The sequence below is a fragment of the Macrobrachium nipponense genome, chromosome 9 (genome assembly GCF_015104395.2).
Source record: "Macrobrachium nipponense isolate FS-2020 chromosome 9, ASM1510439v2, whole genome shotgun sequence".
Lineage (NCBI taxonomy): Eukaryota > Metazoa > Arthropoda > Malacostraca > Decapoda > Palaemonidae > Macrobrachium > Macrobrachium nipponense.
The window spans coordinates 97578958-97596457 of NC_061110.1; positions in this window are offsets into that span (position 1 = coordinate 97578958).

Below are 17500 nucleotides of genomic sequence, written 5' to 3' on the forward strand. Positions count from 1 at the left end.
ATCTTGTTTGTACCTGAGGCCTCCTTTCCGATTGTACTTTAGTAGCTCCTTGACGATGTCTGAATAAAGACGAAAGCGCTTGGATTCCTGTCTATCATTTCCCGTGGTATTCGCTTATATATATATATATATAAATATATATATATAATATTATATATATATATATATTATATTTATATATACACGCTATCGAGGAATTAAGAAGGGAAAAATGATTACTTCATATTCGCACAATTACATAGGAACTTGTGACGACAAATTTTATAAAAATTATATAGAGAAATACTTCATTAAAACTGACAACGTTGACACCGCCATCTTCGTCGTCGGCATTACAATGGAGTCTTATTCAGACAACGTGAAAACGCAATCCAGCCAGAATTTAGTGTCTAAAGTCCGTGATTATGGAGGTCTGTGTTATACAGGACCATATTCAAAAGAGGAGCGAGTCCCACTGCATAAATTATACGACGACGTGTGAGTGTTAGTGGGCCATACTCTCCAAATTTCACAATACGCCATAAACCGGGAAAAAAAATAAAAATAAGAAAATAAAGAAAATTTAATGCAAGACAATGGAACGGAATGATATATTCATGGATTATCTAACGGTTGTACGTTTTTATGTTTAGTGTGTGTGTCTGTGTGTGTGTGATGACGAGCATTCATTTAAATGCAAGTTTGTTCATTTGCGTAAGTTAGAATTAAGAACTAAACCAAAATTTTTTTATCAGATATTGATGAAACGAAAAGTTAAGAAACAGTGGATATATTATACATATGTCCATAATTATATTATATACATAATAATTATACACACATATATATATATGTACTGTTATATATTATATAAATATATATATATATATACATATATACACATACTATATGGATATATTATATATATATATATATATATATATATATATATATATATATATAGTATATATATATATATTAATAATATATATATTTATATATATATATATAAAGCCCTTCGAGATTTAAAGGGGTGAGACGGCCACTACAATATTCATACATTATCAGCCAAACCAAGATGAGCTACCATTTAGGCAGACAACTACAACATTCACCTCTAATACACATACGCACACTCATGCATACACACACACACACACACACACACACACACATATATATATATATATATATTATATATATATATATATATATATATATATATACTATTTGGCAGGGGAATAGGCATTGAAATATAGAAATACACATCTTTTTGGCATTTAGGAATAATCGTATTTTCATTCAAATCTCGTATGAGCACGCCAATCGTAATTTGTAGAATTGTTTAATTCATTGACTTGCTTCTGAATTGAGTTTAGCATTGAGTGACTTTGGTTAGTATTTAAAGTGTTGGAAATGTATACTACAGAAAATAATCCGAAATAACGTGTCGACTCTGTTGCTTTCAAGATGATATACTCTGACGACAGCTTTCATATTGACAGAGAGAGAGAGAGAGAGAGAGAGAGAGAGAGAGAGAGAGAGAGAGAGAGAGAGAGAGAGAGAGAGAGCGTGCGTCAAATCGAACTCAATCTTTTCGCGGGACAATTGCATTACATTTCATTTGCGTTTCCTCTTTGATATTTCGAGGACACCTTTGAGCTTCTTCTTCTTCTTCCTCCCACGTTTATTGATCTTTGTTCTGCAAGGGTGATCGGGAGGCTTAAGTGACAGGTTTGTCGAATGTGGTGTGTGTGTGTGTGTGTGTTTTTTTTTTTTTTTTTTGTGGGGCAAAATAGGTCCGTGGGAAAAAAGGTGAAAAGCTTTCCTAACTCTTTGAGGACGTTTATTTTAGTGTTCGAATAGAGGATGTGTTATTTCTTTTAGTGTTCGAACAGAAGACTTTTCACTTGGTGTTCGAATAAAGGGAATATGTGTTCCGTTTGTGATTTCCAATAGGAATATTATTATTATTATTATTATTATTATTATTATTATCAATTTGGAAGAAGACCTGCTTTCAAATATATTCTGTTTAAAAGAACGGCTGTGTTTAGTGAATTAATTTTATATGACAACTTCTCTATTCTTCCCATTAGCAGCATTTCTAGCAATATTATTTAATAACTGGCCAATATTTATATTGGTATTAAAGACAAAGGACGCGGGAATGTTTGATTATTTAAACAAAGGAGAGAGAGAGAGAGAGAGAGAGAGAGAGAGAGAGAGAAGAGAGAGATTCTGAGGGGTGGTATATCTGATAAACTAGCCACCAGAATCCGTTTTTTTTTCTAAATAGAAATAAAACATTCCCGCATCCTTTCTATTCAATACCGATATGAATATTGGCCAGTTATATAAATCATATTGTCGAGCCAGAAAAGCGATCAATAAGAAAAATAGAAAAGTTGTCATATAAAATTAATTCGCTAAACACAGCCACATCTTCTTCTTCTTCTCCTTCTATTTCTTCTTCTTCTTCTTCTTCTTCTTCTTCTTATTATTATTATTATTATTATTATTATTATTATTATTATTATTATTATTATTATTATTATTTAGGAAGCAGACCCTCTCTCAAGCATACTTTATTAAAAGTAATGGCTACTTAAGCAGCATTACACTTGTAGAGATTCTTCTCTATTTTCCGAATAGCGGCTTTTTCCGTGCTACTTAGACAGGCTAGTAGGAGCGCCTATAGAGGTCATGATCAAATACAGTCTAAATTGGTGTATATATTTGAATTTTACAGATAAACTATGATACCGTAGTTATCAAAGTCATTAACGATATATATATGTCTCTCTCTCTCTCTCTTTCTTGAAGCAAGCGAGCTTTCGTCTGGAGCTGCCAGACATCCTCGGGCTGGGAAGCTGAGGGTGGACTGATCTTGAAGCGGTGTCCGTCCTCGTTTATATTTGGAGTTGACAGCAGGGGGTCTGCCCCATGCTGATCTACTATTGGCTGGTGGCGGTAGGTCATCGTTTTCATTGGTGGCTTGAACCGGGTCTCAAGCCACTTTCCACGCGTTGATGTTGCGATGCTGTAAGTCCTGCAGCCGCCTAGACCTCCTTAGCGGCGCGGTTACGTCGATGGGCGTTTCGCTACGCTGCGGGACGTCACGGCTAACTTGATTATGGTTGGCTGCAGGAGTATCTCGTTCGGGGGCGTTGTCTTCCGTGGAGTTGTCGTGCTCGGTGGTGTCATTGTTGGTGGCAGGTCTTCTCATACTCGTAGGAGGAGAAATTCTTCCTGCGTCGTATTTAGAGTAGGTTTCACTTGCTGGATGAGAAGCGCCTTCAGCAGGCGTAACCGACGGGCATCAGGGGCCTTCCCGATGATCTTCGTGTTTTGGATGATCACATCCCGGGAGATGGCCTCTTGATGTTTGGTGCGTGTGTGATTCTTGATAGACCCCTCTTGGGCGTGGCATGAGAGTCTCTTCGACAGGCGCATGGTAGTCATACCAACGTAGGCGCCGCTGCAACCGCGGACTGGGCATGTATACTGGTACACCACATGCGTCTGCTTCAGGGGGTCTCGTACCTGTGGAGAGGGGTTATTTTTCACTCAGAATAAGGTCGCGCGTCCTCCGATTATGGTAGTAGGATAATTAGGTCGATATTTTTTGGTGTCGTCGGTCGGATACATTTTCAGAAATAATTTTCTTAACTGAGTCCTCTTCTTCACGGTAATGAGAACTCATGAAGGCTTTATAATACAGCTTGATATTATCCTGGGGGTGGGGCGGGGTTGCGGGCTCTCACTACCGTACCATTTCTACAGGGCTGTACGGACTTCTCTGCTTATTGATTTATTTGAATACCCGTTATTTACGAGTACTTGGGAGGCGCGGTCGAGTTCCTGATGAGTGTCCTGCCATGTCGAGCAGTGGGAGAGGGCTCTCCTGACGAAGGCCCTGACGGTCGTGCTTTTGAATCTGGCGGGGCACTCGCTGTCACCATTGAGGCAAAGTCCTAGGTTGGTTTTCTTTGTGTAGACGGAAGTACGGAGGCCGTCTTCCGTCTTACTCACAAGGACGTCGAGGAAGGGGACCTCTATAGGCGCTCTACTAGCCTGTCTAAGTAGCACGGAAAAAGCCGCTATTCGGAAAATAGAGAAGAATCTCTACAAGTGTAATGCTGCTGAAGTAGCCATTACCTTTAATAAATTATTATTATTATTATTATTATTATTATTATTATTATTATTATTATTATTATTATTATTATTCAATAAGTAAGAAGAAATAGCATTTTGTTGTCCCGAATATAAATTAAGATTTTTTTTATAAAAAGAAAGGAATGGATGATCCCCATTATCTTTAATATCACGACACTTCCAAAGACACTCCCTTTTACAAAAACAAGTACGTTTCAAAAACGCAACATCTACCGGAGGCCATTTTCCCTTATACCATCATCTTTGGTCATCTCTACCAGATTCAAGATACTCTTATGTTTACCCTACTGATATTTCAAAGACATTTGGCAGTTGAGCAAATAAGCCTATGTTAGCCAACTTTCCTAATTAACAAACTTATCTACCTTATCATAACACGGCAACTTTGTCCATAGCACTTTTAGTCACGATGAGTTATTTTATGGAAAGTTTATTCAAATATTAAATTGATTTTTGAGCGTCACCGTAAAACCAATTCTACAGATTTAGTTCTCAATCAGTAAAAACAATTCATTACGAGTCTTAATTCTGCATAATGAGACTGAAGCAATATATTAAAAAGAGTAACACAATTATGTGATAAACGTACCTTAGGCAGGTCAGGCAGTTTTCAACCACGTATCTCAGCTGTAGCCTAAAATCAAAGAAAAGTAAATAATAACAAAAATTATCTGAAATCTCGTTGTCACACTTTGGCCCAGAATGAGGTGGTGCGAGAGAGCACGAAAGAGCTCTATTAGAGAGAGCGCAGTGGTGTTCTTGAGCGCCAAGTTGGGAATTACTTGACTTATTCATAAAATCCAGACCCAGCTCAGATGTTTAAAAGCTCTATTCATAAATATAACGTAAGCTACAACTTTTTAAATTATATTTTTTGACTCACTGGAAATGCGGTGTATGGCATGTAAATTGAGAGGAATGTTTCTATTTAAATTTCCAGATCTATATAGAGCTGAATGAGATGTATTTTAAATCCCAAAACAAGCAAATCACATATATTTTTTATAGTTGTACTTCATTATATATTTGATGTGCTACATTACATATCTTTTTTTAATAAAAAAGGATCAAGAAAAGATCATAACTAAAAATTAATAGGATAAAGTTAATGGTATCCCAGAGAGAGACCAGGTTATCCGAAGATTATAGCCTACACAGACAGACATATATATATCTGTCCGTAACTCCGTAACCCAAAATCAATCTGTAATAAGTTAGGCCACCGATAGCCACATTTATCGAGACCTCTTAGATTTCTGTTTTGTTACCAGAAAGGTCCTTTTCATTCGATGTATACCTCAATCACTCAGCCTCCTTGAAAGCGAGTACCTTCCTCCTCAAATTCTGAAGTTCTGTTATCAACGATGCTTATCGAAAATATTTCTTGTAACGACTTCAAATCACGATTCACTCTGGGAAAGAACCACTAGAACCTTCGAGCGCAACGAAATGACATGGAGTGATCTTCGACAAGGAATAAATATCCAATAATGAAGGAAAGGAGACATGCAAATACTCACTCTCTCTCTCTCTCTCTCTCTCTCTCTCTCTCTCTCTCTCTTCTCTCTCTCTCGGATTAAAACGAATCAGCGGGATGGGACTTATTGAGGACATTCTTTTTCACACCAAATCCGGTTTTGACGCCACTGGTGGATCACACAAAGGGTTTGTAGTAACTCTTCCTTTGATCAGGAAGATGTTAGGAATCCATTCCATACACAATGCAAATGAATTTCTGAATCACAGCACATTATAAGTTGCAATTAATTAATCAACCTTTGTTGGAAGGAGCGATATATATCGCGTTATCTATTGAATTTATCCGCTGAGGCATAAAGCTGAAAAGAAAACCGATAAAGTTGAATCGAGTGTCATTTCATTGATAAATGATATTTTGGCTTATTTTCCTTTGTATTTTTTTCCTTTATTCAGTATGAACAGAATAAGTGTCAGGCCTAATGATTTTTTTCTACGAAAAAAAGCCGGAAAGCATCACATGAGGACAGCAGTTACTGAGAAATTTCTCTAAAGCGTTATTACCGTTAATTTCCTCGTACCTAAACCCACCGAACTTCCATTACCGTTATCCTATCAGGAAAGAAGGTTAATCCAGGTTATCCTTTGACCCTATCACTTAAGTACCGACTTTATCATTGCTCCTAAATTGATGACCAAGAAGGTAGTGGTTAGTGTTGAATTGACCTCGATTGTTCCCGCCCTACCACCAACAAGAAGCCCTTACAATCCAGGTCCTTCAAAAGGAAAATTCCTGGTTGGACGAGTGGTTTTCGTGCTCGCCTACCAATCTGGTGGTCCGGAGTTCGATTCTCGCTCGGCCAACGGGGAATCAGAGGAATTTATCTCTGGTGGTAGAAATTCATTTCTCGATGTAATGTGGTCCGAATCCCATAGTAAGCTGTAGGTCCCGTTGCTAGAAACCAGTTGGTTCCTAGCCACGTAAAAAAATATGTAATCCTTCGGGTCAGCCCTAAGAGAGAGAGCTGTTATTCAGCTCAGTGGTCTGGAAAAACTAAGATATTCTTAATTCTTCAAACCGAATCTAAGAATATTTGAAAGACCTTGCATACAGCTATATAGGTGATGGGTGCAAGCGTCTGCTTCTAAGGGGGGGGGGGGGGGGGGGGGGAAGGGGGGGGGGGGGGGGGGCGAAAACTAGAGGATTGTACCTTTTGGTCCCACCCGCTGTATGGTGAAAATTATTAAAACAAATGAAAAAAAGAAAGAATAATATATATATATATATATATATATATATATATATATATATATATATATCTATATCATTCGAATGATCTATATGAATCACGGTGATGTGATAATTATTCATATATATATATATATTAACTATATATATATATATATATATATTATATATATATTTAAAAGAAGTTTAATTTGTTTATTAGATCACTTGTAGCATTAGTAATTGATGTTACATATTATGTGACGTATCATATTCCCGAAGGTGGCATAAATCTTGCACGAGTAAAACATGATTAAATTTCATTCATTTCACACCATCATTAGCGAGTCTTAAGGTTCATGCATTTCTCTGTCTCAACAGGGATAGAATGAATAAAACCTGTGTTCATTATTATGGTTCGTACGGGAAAGGATTTATAATTTCAACTCTTAACAAGGCGTGATCCGATCTCCAGCTTACTCTGGGCGCGTGCTAAAATCTACGGTCAAATAGTGCGTTGTTTCACCAACGAAAATTACAATAAATACGCTATATCTTATTAGAATTAATTTTTCTGTACTGTTTATCATGCACAATTTAATTTTTTTTACATTTTCATTCTAATAAATACATAATAAATATCCTATCCTAATATTCCTGTATTTGTAACTCAAAGCAAAACACCTTTTTTAGATCTTTTTAGGCTTTCCTGCCTGCCCACCCCCCTAAACAACAACAACAACAAATTAGTTTGTAAGCTTACTCCCCTATTATAATAGCAAATATATAAAGAACCTCACACACACACACACGCATGCACACATAGACACACATATCAACAACAACACGGCAAATGACCACACCCTTGCTGTACCACACCCAAGTAATACCATTCAGGTCGAACAGGTTTAAAAGAGCGTGAACAGGTTTTAAAAGACTCAATGGTATCGAAAATTTGCAGCAAAATTGTCTCTGTGGAGTCTATTCGCAGGTGCGGGAAATGAAGCATTAGAGTCAAAAGCTTTTTAGGATGAGTTTCTGTTTCTGGCATTTTATCTGGGCTATTCAGCACTGTATCTCGGCAATGCTTATGAAGGCAAAGCATAAATGTAAAATAAAAAGTGAATGTCAATGCTGAGTGTTCTGTTAACGATTAGATTATTATTATTATTCTTTTTTTTCGTTTATCAAAGTCCTCCAATTCGACTGGGCGTATTTATAGCGTGCGGTTCCGGGTTGCATCCTACCTCCTTAGGAGTCCATCACTTTTCTTACTATGTGCGCTGTTTCCAGGAGCTCACTCTTTTGTATGAGTCCTGGAGCTACTTCAGCCTCGAGTTTTCCCAAATTCCTTTTCAGGGATCTTGGAATCGTGCCTAGTGTTCCTATGATTATGGGTACAATTTCCACTTGCATATCCCATATCCTTCTTATTTCTATTTTCAGGTCTTGATACTTATCCATTATTATTATTATTATTATTATTATTATTATTATTATTATTATTATTATTATTATTATTATTATTATTATTATTATTATTATTATTATTATTATTATTATTATTATTATTCAGAAGATGAACCGTAGTCATATGGAACAAGCCCAGAGGGGCCACTGACTTGAAATTCAAACTTCCAAAGAATACGGTGTTTATTAGAAAGAATAACAGAAGGTTATGGGAAATACAGAAAGAAGAGATCGCTCATTAGAAAAGGAAAAATAAATGAACGAATTAATGTAACAATATATATAAATGTGAGAAAATTATGATAAAAAAGGAATAAAACTCTGCATGTGTTTTCTAATTAGAATGTAGATTTACTTTTTCAGCTGAAAAGATTTTTTTTTTTTTTTTTTTTTTTTGAGAAGGAACAAGTAGTATATCAAGATGGCTAATTGTGAAAAGAAACGTGTCAATTACCTTTGCGTCTGTGAATCTATATCGATTTTTGTGACAATCTGTGATAATTATAATCACACGTATGTTACCTGTAGCTCCACAGATACCGACTATAAGTACACTAACCTAGAAATAATATTTTTAGGTGGAATTAATGTCTTTTCCATATTAATTTCGTAGTTTAATAATATCTTCCCTTCCAGAAATTAAAAAATATGTTACTCGCATTTCAATTAATCAATTACCTAATATTTAAAAAAAAGTATTATGAGGAATCATTTCATCATATCTCTACGTTGACAATTTAGTAATTTGTAAAACACGTGTAGTTAATTACGCACTCTAATACTGTTTGTTTTTAATGTACATGTTGGAACTTTAGTCATTTGTACATTACAGCGCGTGCAATTAATTATCCATCAGTGAGACTGCTCTCATAATCGGAAATATTCAAGTGATAACCCATGAATCAGAATATGATTAATGGACCTCTCACAGAATGACAGAGCGCATTTCAAAAATTAATTTCAAAAGCGCAGGCCACGTCACAATGAGCCTCACGGCTTATTCCACCAAGGCCTCATTACTCACTCAGTACGAGAGTGTAAAAAAAAAAATTAAACTTGAAAGATAATTCTCGACTCAGGTCAATAGGTGATCGCTTAGCGAATCCATTTTCTTAGAAGGATAGGGGGTACTATAGTAGATTCACATCAACTGTGCATTTGATGTCTAGGACAGTCCCTTACGGCGGCGCTCCTGATTGGCTGCTGATTAGCCAATCACAGGGCTGGAAACTCTCAGTCTCTCTAGAGAGTTCACATAGGTAGGATGTATGTTCCGCTTCTCCTGAGGGATACTTTTGAAAGACGTATCCTTCAGATAGGTGGAATATAGATCCTACCCGTGTGAACTCTCTCGAGAGACTGAGAGTTTCCAGCCCTGTGATTGGCTTATCAACGGCCAATCAGGAGCGTCGTAAGGGACTGGCCTAGACATCAAATGCACGGTTGATGTGAATCTACTATGGTAATCCATGAGTTGATTTTAATCCTCTTGTGGTCACGGTAAAAGTAAGGCTACCTTATCTAGCAACGTTCATTAAATGAACGCCGTCTCTTAACAAAACTTCAAAATTTTATGGATACCAATTACAAGGTGCTCAGGAAAAAAAACGCAATGTATGAAATTAACAATATGCGAAAATCTGAAATATAACGCTAAAGGGCGATCTGAATAACACAATGTATAAAAGGACCTATAACAGAAAATCTGAAATACAGTAGAATTCAGAAAAAACTACATTGCCACCAAATCACAGGGTGTTCCAATTAAAACAATATACACACGGAACAAACCAAAACAAATCCGGTTGTCCGGAGTTCGAATCCCGGCTCGGCCAACGCGGAATCAGAGGAATTTATTTCTGGTGATAGAGATTCATTTCTCGATATAATGAGGTTCGGGTCCCTCAATAAGCTGTAGGTCCCGTTGCTAGGTGACCAATTGGTTCCTAGCCACGTAAAAATATCAAATCCTTCGGGCCAGCCCTAGGAGACCTGTTACTCAGCTCAGTGGTCTGTTAAAGCTAAGATATATACTTAACAAAACAGAAAATCTGAAATACAGTTTACTTCAGAAAAAAACTGCATGGACGCCAGGTTACAGGGTGCTTCAGGATAACACAATATATAGAGGCCAATAACACAAAATCTGCAATACAGTAAAATAAATAAATAAATAAATAAATAGCATGAACACCAAAGCTACAGGATGTTCAAAGTAACTCACCCTCCCTCCCACACACACACACACACACATAAATACAAAATCTGAAATTATTATACTGCATTGGAAACATTTCAACACCCCTGAGGTTCTCTGGCATTCACAGATGTCACTCAAGTGTTCGTCTATCCGATCGGAGCGACAGGTGATATTCCATGCACTGCCAGTTAAACAGGGATTTTGCATCAGGAGATTCTGCACCTTAACGGTTTATCGTTTCATTGCACGTCAAATCTCTCTCTCTCTCTCTCCTCTCTCTCCTCTCTCTCTCTCTCTCTCTGGCTTTACTGAGGATTATGGTTTCATACAGTGTCATTATTGTTTCGCAAAATATTATTTGACATTATTCTCTCTCTCTCTCTCTCTCTCTCTCTCTCTCTCTCTCTCTCTCGCTTTACTGAGGATTATGGCTTCATACAGTGTCATTATTGTTTCGCAAAATATCATTATTTGACATTATTCTCTCTCTCTCTCATGAAGACTGTTATTAGAAATTTAATAAAAAATAATTTGATTAATATGGGACAACATGGTTTTGTACCCGGAAAAAGTACACAAACCCAACTGTTAGTCCACCGTGAGAACATATTCAAAAATATGAAAAGCGGAAATGAAACAGATGTGGTTTATCTAGACTTTGCAAAAGCTTTTGACAAAGTAGACCATAATATATTAGCGAAGAAAATTAGAAAACACAATATCGTGGATAAAGTAGGAAGATGGTTAAAAGAATTTTTACACAACAGAAAACAGATAGTTATTGCAAACGACGAGAAATCGGATGAAGCCAAGGTAATATCCGGTTTGCCACAAGGTACGGTGTTAGCTGCAATACTGTTTGTTATTATGATTGAAGACATAGACAGTAATGTTAAGGATTCGGTAGTGAGTAGTTTCGCAGATGACACAAGAATAAGTAGAGAAATTACTTGTGATGAAGATAGGAACGCTCTACAAAGAGACCTTAACAAAGTATATGATTGGGCAGAGGTAAATAGGATGGTATTTAACTCTGATAAATTGAATCAATAAATTTATGGAGACAGAGAAAGAAAGCTATATGCATATAGGGGACCTCTATAATGAGACAATCACAAATAAGGAAGCAGTTAAAGACCTTGGTGTGATGATGAATAGGAACATGTTATGCAATGATCAAATAGCAATTCTATTGGCAAAATGTAAAGCAAAAATGGGAATGTTGTTGCGGCACTTCAAAACAAGAAAAGCTGAACACATGATTATGCTTTATAAAACATTTGTTCGTATGTCACTTGAATATTGCAATATGATATGGTACCCACACTATCAAAAGGATATTGCACAAATAGAGAGTGTACAAAGGTCCTTTACAGCTAGAATAGAAGAAGTTAAGGACCTTGACTACTGGGAAAGACTACAATCCTTAAAATTATATAGTCTAGAAAGGAGAAGAGAACGCTACATGATAATTCAGGCATGGAAACAGATAGAAGGAATAGCAGAAAACATCATGGAACTAAAAATATCAGAAAGAGCAAGCAGAGGTAGATTAATAGTGCCCAAAACTATACCAGGAAAAATAAAGAAAGCACACAGGACATTAATCCACTACGAACAGCCATCAAAAAGCAGCGTCTATTCAATGCGTTGCCAGCTCATCTGAGGAATATATCAGGAGTGAGCGTAGATGTGTTTAAGAATAAGCTCGACAAATATCTAAACTGCATCCCAGACCATCCAAGATTGGAAGATGCAAAATATACCGGAAGATGTACTAGCAACTCTCTGGTAGACATTAGAGGTGCCTCACACTGAGGGACCTGGGGCAACCCGAACGAACTGTAAGGTCTGTAAGGTAAGGTAAGGTAAGGTAAGGTCTCTCTCATCTCTCTCTCTCTCTCTCTCTCTCTCTCTCTCTCTCTCTCTTTACTAAGAATTATGGTGTCATACAATGTTATTATTATTTCGTAAAATATCATCATTATTTGACAATATTCTCTCTCTCTCTCTCTCTCTCTCTCTCTCTCTCTCTCTCTCTCTCTCTCTCGTTTTACTGAGGATTATGGTTTCATACAGTGTCATTAGTGTTTCGTAATATATCATCATCATTTGACATTATTTCTCTCTCTCTCCCTTTACTGAGAATTAGGGTTTCATACAATGTAATTATTGTTTAGAAAAATGTCACCCTTATTTGACATTATTCTCTCTCTCTCTCTCTCTCTCTCTCTCTCTCTCTCTCTCTCTCTCTCTCTCTCTCTGGCTTTACTGAGAATTATGGTTTTATTTAGTGTCATTATTGTTTCGTAATATATCATCATTATTTGGCATAATTCTCTCTCTCTCTCTCTCTCTCTCTCTCTCTCTCTCTCTCTCTCTCTCTCTCTCTCTCTCTCTCTCTGGCTTTACTGAGAATTATGGTTTCACAAAATGTCATTATTGTTTCGCAAAATATCACCATTATTTGACATTATTCTCTCTCTCTCTCTCTCTCTCTCTCTCTCTCTCTCTCTCTCTCTCTCTCTGGCTTTACTGAGAATTATGGTTTTATATAGTGTCATTATTGTTTCGTAATATATCATCATTATCTGGCATAATTCTCTCCTCTCTCTCTCTCTCTCTGGCTTTACTGAGGATTATGGTTTCATACAATGCCATTACTGTTTCATAAAATAAGTTTTACTTTACACTCTCTCTCTCTCTCTCTCTCTCTCTCTCTCTCTCTCTCTGTCTGTCTCTCTGTCTGCCTCTCTTTCTCTTTGTCTTTATTGAAAATTATGGTTTCATAAAATATTGTTAGTTTCATAAAATAACTTTTTTTACTTCACCCTCTGTCTGCCTGTCTGTCTTTACTGAAAATTATTTTCCCATGAAGACTGTTATTAGAAATTATTGTTTCATAAAACATCATTATTTTACTAGTATACTTCCTCTCTCTCTCTCTCTCTCTCTCTCTCTCTCTCTCTCTCTCTCTCTCTCTCTCTCTCTCTCTCTCTCTCTCTCTCTCTCTCTCTCTCTTTTAGTTGAACATTACTGATTCATAAATTATTAATAAACAATATTTCTATATAATATCAGTATTTCACTTAACTCCCAACCTTCTCTCTCTCTCTCTCTCTCTCTCTCTCTCTCTCTCTCTCTCTCTCTCTCTCTCTCTCTCTCTAAGTTCAACATTACTGAAAACAATATTACTATAAAATACCAGTATTTTACTTTACTTCCCCCTTCTCTCTCTCTCTCTCTCTCTCTCTCTCTCTCTCTCTCAGTTCAGCATTATTGTTTCATACATTACAGTTACTTTATTCAGTTCCCAGCAACTCCCACCCCTCCTCTTTCTCTCTCTCGGCGAATTTATACCCAGCACTTAAAACTTAGCGCAGATGTTTCGTCCCTTTCAGCACCCATTCAGCGCAAATTATCTTATCAATATGCAACCGTTCGTTGCTTGGCAATGTCTTTGCAGCGATGCAAGCAAGCGCATTCAATGGGCTCGCGTGCTTGCTTGCTTAGGTTAACATCAGAAGCTGGGATCAGGTACTGCTTGCGAAAATATCGGCGTCCTCTGTGCTCTGGTGTCCGATTTCTCGGTCGTTGTGAATAAGGAATTCTTAAGTTTGTTGGCGGGGAAACTACGCTGTCAATTCAGCCCTGTTCATTATCGGGGCCAATTTACGTTTGCCAAATTAGATTCCACTTCCTTTTGCGAGAGGTTAGAGTTCGGTCTCTCTCAAACAGACAGCCGATTGGACTTAGTCGGAAATGGCTGCTTAAACAAATAATAATAATAATAATAATCTCAAACAGGACGAGCAGAATCGTCATCGCGAAATGAGTTCGTTTATACCTTTGTCAGTTTTGATTTTCAATGACTTTATTAGGTGAAATGTCCCTTTCTCCGTCTTTAGGGTCGAGACTTCAAGTTTAGAAACACGATTGTGAAATATTTATACTCTGGTAAAGACACACAAAAACGTGGTCAGGTCGGCAACGTGACCTCGTTCTGATTACTCGGGATGCGGACATCAGACTTACTTCATATTTCTTGCGTTTGGATCTAAGGCTTGGCAGTGACAAGCGTATCCATATACATAAAGTGCGAAGAATTTGAGAAGTTAAGAGGGATTATAGCTACTACAATTACATACGTAGATTCAATATACACGATTACTATTGAGTTGCAGTGGGATACGACTCTTCTTAGTACAGGGAGTTGACACCAGATGGCCTTAGCCTTCCGGTTGCAACCAATTTCAACCGCCCAGCACTTTCTACCTCGTCTTAGGACCCACCACAGCTGTTCAAATAGCAAGTATACAAATACACAGATTGCAGCACCAGAGGAACGATGGTATCTAACGGGACATACCTAAGATGGTCCTGGCTGGTTTGGAATGCAACTTAAAGACCTCTTGCCACTAAGGGCATCGTGTAGCCTAAACACATTATACAAATAAATAAATAAATAAATAAATATAAATAATATAAATATATATATATATATATATATATATATATATATATATATATATATATATATATATATATATATATATATATATATGAATTCTCCCATCACCGTGGTTCATATACAAGCATTAAGAGCTATATATATATATATATATATATATATATATATATATATATATATATATATATATATATATATATATATATATCCTTAAAAAATCACAGTAGATCCACGTGACTTCATAAATGACGAATACCACGGGAAATGATAGTCAGAAATCCAAGCGCTTTTCGCCTTTACTAAGACATTGTCAAGGAGCTCCTTGACGATGTCTGAGTAAAGACGAAAGCGCTTGGATTTCTGACTATTCATTTTCCCGGGGTATTCGCTGGTAAGGATTCGATATATATATATATATATATATATATATATATATATATATATATATATATACAAAAAATACATAATACATAATACATATCAATACATATGCTGAGAGACACACACACACACTCACAGACAGAGATGATAAATTCTAGAGCCATGCCTAGTCGCAGGAACATTTCCATTACATTTCATTCTCTTTCCTACCCCGCCCACCCAAATCCTTTCTCTTTTTTTTAAATCTCAAACTCCTTCCGATTGATCTTTGTCCTCCGAGTGCCTCAGAAGTTCAAGATCCGGCCTAATGAATAGTATTCTTTAAGAGGGCAATGAATGGCAGAGAGAGAGACGACAAAGGAAAGGAGATTTCCCTTTTTTTTTTTTTAACTCAGCTGATAAAGTTTTGCTTTGATTCAGACATTTCGTTCGGTGCTCTGAAATGGATAAGGTGGGGGGTTGGGCATTTGCTGTGATTTGCGAGTTGTTTTATTAATCATTGTAAAAATGGTTTTATTAATTGTTGGAAAAGGTTGCTTATCAATTGTTGTAAAAATTTGTTTTATTTTGTAAATTTTTTTTTATTATCTGTTGTCAAATTTGTATTTATAATTGTTGTAAGATTTTTTCATTAACTGTTGTAAGATTTTTCTGATCAATTGCTGTAAAATTTTGTTTGATTATTATATGTAGTAAAATTTGTTTTATTAATTGTTGTAATTTTTTTTTGTACTGAGTGTTGACAAGTTTTTATTTTATTACTTGTTGTAAAATTTGTTTTATTGATTGTTCTAAAATTTGTTTTATGAACTCTTGTGAAATTTGTTTTATTAAGTGTTATACAATTTGTTTTATTAAGTGTTATACAATTTGTTTTATTAACTGTTGTAAAAGTTTGTTTTTATCAACTGTTGTAAAATTTATTTTATTAATTGTCGGAAGGTTTGTTTGATTAATTTTTGTAAAATTTCTTTTATTAATTGTTGTAAAAATTTGTTTCATTAATTGCTTTAAAATTTGTTGTATTACTTGTTGTAAAATTTGTTTTATTAATTGTTGTAAATTTTTTTTACATTAAGTGTTGTAAATTTTTTTTATTAACTTTTGTAAAATTTATTAATTGTTGTAAAATTTACTAATTGTTGTAAAATGTTTTATTAATTGCTGTAAAATTTCTTTTAGTAATTGTTGTAAAACTTGTTTTACTAACTGTTGTAAAAATTTGTTTATTAAGTGCTGTAAAATATGTTTTTTAAGTGTTGTAAAATTTGTTTTATTAACTGCTGTAAATTTTGTTTTGCTGATGCGTATTCAACGTATTACAGCAATTGTAACCGACGTTATATTTATTACCAGCAGTAATTTAAACCCTGTTACTCTCACTGCATAAATAAGCAACTTCCAGTCTTAAAGGTTATAACTCAGTACACCTCTTAGGTTCATATTGTATTTCTTTATCTGTACCGAAACTGGAACTTTAGAGATTCAATCAAAGGGGCACTGCATTACTAACCTAATATTATTCTCTTTGTATTTCAATATGTTAATATGTTATTATTATTTTTTAATAAGTGGGATTTCTTCATTCTGCATTTCCCTTTATCTTGTTCCATTTGAAAAGGTTTTATCTTCTCAATAATAATAATAATAATAATAATAATAATAATAATAATAATAATAATAATAATAATAACAACAACAACAACAACAACAACAACAACAACAACAACAACAACAACAACAACAGCAACAATAATAATAATAATAATAATAATAATAATATAATAATAATAATAATAACTAATAATAATAATAATAATAATAATAATAAGAATATACTTTATTAAAAGCGATGGCTACTTCAGCTGCGTTACACTTATAAGAGATCTTCCCTATTTTTCGAATAGCGGCTTTTTCCATGCTACTTAAACAGGCTAGTAGAGCGCCTATAGAGGACCTCTATAGGCGCTCTAGTAGCCTGTTTAAGTAGCGCGGAAAAAGCCGCTATTCGAAAAATAGAGAAGAATCTCTACAAGTGTAACGATGCTAAAGTAGCCATTACTTTTAATGAAGTATGCTTGAGAGAAGGTCTGCTTCCTAAGAATAATAATAA